Genomic DNA, 6,234 nt, shown 5'->3' with positions numbered 1-6,234 from the left:
TTGGAGCATGGTAGGTCGGAGAGTAGACCTTATCATTCTCGATCTTTCGGCTTTTAAGTTGATATTTAGAGTGCCTCGAACCAAGCGGTGATCACTTCCGGTATTAAACCTGTTGATCACTGAAACATCTCTAAATATGTGCCTTTTATTCGAAATGATAAAGTCTATCTCGTTCCTTGTCACGTTATCGGGGCTTCGCCAGGTCCACCTCCTCTGAGGCTTCTTTTGAAAGAAAGAATTCATCAAAAAAAGCCCCTGCGCTTCGAGAAAGTTTACCAGCATTTGCCCCCTGTGATTTCTGCAGCCCAAGCCGTAAGGTCCGACTTTCGATTCACCGCTATCTTGTACTCCCACTTTAGCATTAAAGTCTCCCATAACAACATTGTAGTGGGCCCTCGAGGTGTCGTTGAGGGCCTTTGCGATGTCCTCGTACATCGCTTCGACCACATCATCAGAGTATGTCGAAGTTGGCGCATATACCTGTACGACCTTCAGGGAGTACCTGTCGGAAAGTTTTAGGACAAGGTACGCTACCCGGTTCGACACACTACTGATTTCCACAATGCTGCTAATGAGATCCTTTTTGACTAGAAAACCGACACCACCCTGGGAGAGGTTATCACCTTCGCGGAAGTAGAGTAAGTTACCGGACTCTAGAGTTATCGTATCCTCCCCCTGTCTTCGGACTTCAGATAACCCCAGTATATGCCAGTTTATATGACTTAACTCTACTTCTAATTCGGCGAGGTGATGGTCCAGCCTCATCGAGCGTCCATTATACGTTGCCATTTTCAGTCGCTTTATACGGTAGCCTGCCGTGAACCGGTGATTCTTAGCACCCCCTGCCCTGCCGATACCGCGACCGCTACCTTGGTCGGGCCTAGCGGGCTTGCCGGTAACTGGGGGCCTTTTTTTGGGCGCATCTGCCATTTAGGGAGGGGTTTGCCCATACTCGCCGCGCTGGGCAGGCGTGTTGGCGAGCGCAGTAGGGGGTAAGATGTTTATGGGAGGGGGGACGCTGCTGCCCATCCCCCCTTTTCCCCGTCCCTCAGTCGCCTCTTACGACACCCACGGGATGAGATTGGGGGAGTACTATTCTAAGCCGGTAGTCTTCTCTCAATGTTTTGCTTAGAGAACTTTAGATTAATTAAAATTATTACTTGCACAGATTTGAAGCCCCGCATTGTCGGTTCGTTAATTTTTTTAAACTTCCTTATCGTAGTATTATTATCTTTTGTTGTATTATTTGTTTATTCATGTAATCTCAAATCTGATTATACCAGTAAACGCACTAACTGAAAACAATATATTTTTTTTAATTTTTATTTTACAAGATAGATGGACTAACATATGGGCCACGTAATGGTAAGTGGTCACCAACGCACATAGACATTGACATTGTAAGAAATTTTAACCATCACTGACATCGCTAATGCGCCACCAACTTTGGAAACTAAGATGTCCCTTGTGTCTGTAATTTCACTGGCTCACTCACCCTTCAAACTGGAACACAACAATACCAAGTACTGCTAATTTGCGGTATAATATCCGATGAGTGAGTGGTACCTACTCAGACGAGCTTGCACAAAGCTCTATTACAAGAAATTTCTTGATTTTAATAGCATGCAAATGTCCCAGCTGGGCAAAGTACCTTGGATCTTCTTTCGTTACGTTGCTCCAATGCTGATAGGGACGCTTGTAGAAAAGTTTCTTCCCCACGATGTTTTCCTTAACAGCAGAGCACTAAATGAATAAAAACACAAATTAAGTACATTAAATTTTAGCGGTTAAAATTCAGGTGTTAGCTCACAGCTGACTAGCATTGAAATTTAAAAAGCGAAACATTATACAACAAATGATAATGAAGTTATTTTGACTGTAAATAAATGACTAACTAGGTAATAATAAATAATAATGTCCTGTGGACCGATTTCGGCCAAGGCGGCCTATCCCAAGAGAGATTAGCCAACTTCGCAGGACATATTATTAGAGTCCTGCGTTTGCGATGGGACCGCAATCCGACACGACAGGAAAGAGTTCAGGCGCAGGACCGACGGCTTTACATGACTTCCGAGACACGGGCTTACATTTAGCCATTACCGACGAGAAAGTCAATAGGTAATATATATAACTAGGTAAGTCATAGATGATTCGTTTGTAAAGGCGAAACATAACTAGTAATACAAAAAAATAATTTACAAAATTATAGTATTTCGTAAATATACATATAAAAAAGCATAAAAAGTTCGGTTTATTCAAATCAGTCGGTAATGACTGCCGGCGTGAACCCTGAAAGTTATACACGTTATTTAGGTATCCGACAGCAGCCGCGGGCGAGGACGCTAAATTAAAAACACGTCAAACCTTAAATTAGACCGAGACATCTATTAAGGGGGTTAAGGTGTAGACGCACTGGATGTTCTAACCATATATTACATATAAAAAATCCTATTTTTATTTGTATTCGCTAAAGCACCATTCATCCGATTGAGTTGACATATTATTATAATAAATATGAGCATTGAAATGTAAGATAATAAAATGAAGAGGCAATGCAACGCTATTGATGTAAAGCTGTTGAGTGAAATTAAATATTATCATTAAAAAATAATCATATGAATAATGAATGATCTATAAAATTACACATTAAATTATATTTATTATATACAAGTATAATGTCCTTTACAATTGCATACATATTGTTTTTTTTTTTACATTATATCCATAATGTTTCCAAAAGTAAACATAAAAATGATGAATATTATTTATGCTATTATAACCTATATAAAATATTGTTAGTTTTCGGTATTAAAATGTTTTAATTTGCTTCCCCCAGTGTGACCGCATCCTCGTACCAACTAGGTATTAAGAAACAAGAGCTGGAAGGCTTTTACTTAATTCAGAAGCACAGCGGGTGATCCCGAAACCATCGGATGACCGTGAAATATGGTTCGGCTGGTTCCCTTAGGCCTTCTCCTGCGTGGATGGAATTCCACAACGTGCGGACGAGGCAAAATTAGTTCGAATATTTTACTATAATCGGCTTATGATATTTTTAATATCTTTAATCGTTGTGGGGACATATTAGTATTTTAAAAAAAAATGTGTTAAAAGTCAGCCCAATACTATTTAAGTATCAGTAATCGATACGATAATATTGCGTTCTTAGACTGCAATCTTTGCGTTATAAAAAAAAAACATTATTTAATATGCATAGAATTTTTAATAACGCTTTTCGGTATGTTTTCAATGCCACTGTTAGTTCAAATAAATTTGACTAATCGACTGATTTCCATCAACCTTTGTCGGCATTGTCGTCTCAAACGCAATTCTTCGCCAATACCACATTAATCACTCAACAAGTGACGTTTAAAAGTAGCAAAACAAATCGAGTCGTTCGTGTAAAGGTTCATTTAATTTATCTCGAACATAAAAAGTTAATTAAGTTTTAATAGAATCCAAACGGGAGTGCTTTTGGTAGCCAAAAATAGGCGGAGATATTATAAAATATAATTATTTTTTCCTTGTTAATGATTTTGCTTTTTTTTGTTACCCTCTTAGCTTCTGAGTAAACAATTGTTTAGGTTCGATCAAGTTTCGGTCTGTGAAACTGTCTTTATTTATTGTGCGTTATATTTTGATTAATTAATGTTTAAATGGAAAGTAAAATAAGTATTTACTAGAAATTGCGATGAAAAATTTCGATTAATTAAAAAAATATATATTTTTTGAACGGATTTTTTTAAATTTATTTCTATTATTACATTTACGGGACGTTATAAAAAGATTTATTGGGTACCACTTAAATAAACTCTTAATTTAAATATTTTGAAGCTTTCTATTCAAAACACACGCTTAAGAACTCCTTAGTAAGATGTCTAAACGATATTCAATTGAATGCTTATTAATTGTCATAATTCAGTTGCCAGGATTGTATAAAATTAATTGCTCGTGTTATTTGGACGTACATAATCATAGCATACCATCAACCGTATTCCTTGCGCTTAACTTGCATTCATATAAAGGTACTGCGTACGTATGGAATTAGCTGCGTACATATGGAATTAAAGCATATTTAACAACACTGATCTTCAAATTAATCTTCGAATTGGTATAATTGTATATTAGAAGTTAAAAGTATGAATGTATTTTATGTGACATATTTCTTATTTTAAGATATGATAAGGTGAAATTTAATTAGTACCAAGCCTGTTAATGCCCATTTTCCCTACTTAGGTCATCATCTTCTTTTAAGGCGAATATTTAGAGCGTAGTCCACCAAGCTGCTCCAACGTTGGTTTAGCATAAATACTAACACTTCTTTGTTACAGCAAATCACTGACTTCTTGAGTATGTATGTTATTACTTTTGTACTTTTAGATGTATAGTGGTTTTTTTTAGAATTACTATGAAATTGTGCTTAAGTGTGTGTAACTGTGTGTAAGGATTGTTCCAAATGCAAGTTATCTCCGGTATAGTGTTCACTACAGTTTTCAAAATGAATTATAATCGTTTTCGTAATGTAAAATTCAGTTGCACTTTTTCAGATTTGAATCATATTTTATCCAGTGGATATATTATTTTGATTTATGTCTTAACATATTTGGGCACGCTACTCTTGATATATCGAACCATACAAAAATATAACCAAGATAAGTTTTTCAAATATCGATACTAGGAATGTTTAAGGCAACTAAAAATGACACGACACCGCTAATACTAATATATTGACGATAATTTAGTTTTATTATATATTTTGTCATAACGAAAGTTAGTTAAAAATTTAAAAGCATTTGCCCGCACGGAAGTTTAAAGAAACCAATATCACAATACTTCGTAAATATTCGAAGCCGTAGAGATTATTTTGAGGGTTTAGCCAAAAATAAAATCACTCTCACAAAAATACGCCTAATATTTACACGTAAAACTTTTAGGTAACCTACTAATGTACGGTTAGTATAAACATCGTTCGTTTTACGCAGTCTACGAAAAGTAATTCAAAAGCGTCGCTTTCAAAACAATCTGATAATTTTTTAAACCGTATGTATATGACGTAAAGGAAAGACTTCAACAAATTCTTACTCGTAACTCAAACACTGATGTATAATAATAATTAGTCTAAATAAAAAACGGACATTAGTTATTTACTACTTTACTGTTTATTAATTTACTGTTTTAAGTCAAACCTGTTCTAGACTAATCCCAGAGAACTATCCAATTCTTTTATTTAAGATATATATTTTTTGAACGTTACTTGGTGGGTGGGTTGGCTTAGCTGCGTTTGTATTTAAAAAAATGATAAAGTTAATTTAAATTCGCCAACCCTAACCAAAATTGCGAGAGTTTATGACTCCATTCAAGAACGACAAAATGTTTTCACTAAACGTGTTGAACTCAACTTTGGTTGGTGCGAAAACCTCAAATCCAATGATTTAGTGTTCTAAAATGTTGCAAGAAAATTGACAAAAATATTTCATGTTGAATGCGATGCGAAGCGAATCGATTTAATCTCATTCTGCGCTTTGATCAATTTTATCTGCCCTTGCGCACGAGTGACCCTAAATAGCGCTTTTAATTGCTCGATATAAATCATTATTCTTGTTACGACTGAGGTGATTTACTTACTGGTTTGACGCGTGCGAGTAAATTTTAAATCATGAAGGTTCGTGTTAAGATTTGCCATTGTCGTTTCGTGGGATGGGACTTTATGCGAGTTTTAATGAGTTATTCGAGATTTAAAAATATGATTTCGTCTTTCATGGTGAATATTAAAATGCACGTTATGATTGGAAACAAAGAGTTTTGATTTTTGTTTTTAATTCGGATAATTTAATGCATTTCATTGCATTTATTATTATAAATATTTATACGGTATAAATGACTATATATATATGTATAGTATAGTAATTATATATATGTATAGTATTAATACCTTTGTGAGAAATGTGTAAGTGTAATAATAATATTCAATTAGAGTTTGCTTACTATAATATTATCCCATTAATATATGATTCTTTCATAATCATTCCGCTTAATTATTCACCGGATTGACGTTTCAATCTTTCAATATTTTAGTATATTCTAAACTCTTTCTTATTATACCAGCTAATCCGTAACCGTAACAGCCTGTGAATGTCCCACTGCTGGGCTAAAGGCCTCCTCTCCTCTTTTTCTCCTCGGTAAGTCGTATATACGTGTCAAAACGTAAATACGACATGAGATGATTTCACTTTG

Source organism: Nymphalis io, chromosome 11 (genome assembly GCF_905147045.1).
Source record: "Nymphalis io chromosome 11, ilAglIoxx1.1, whole genome shotgun sequence".
In the NCBI taxonomy this organism is placed as follows: Eukaryota; Metazoa; Arthropoda; class Insecta; order Lepidoptera; family Nymphalidae; genus Nymphalis; species Nymphalis io.
Note: the sequence above shows the minus strand (reverse complement) of the source record.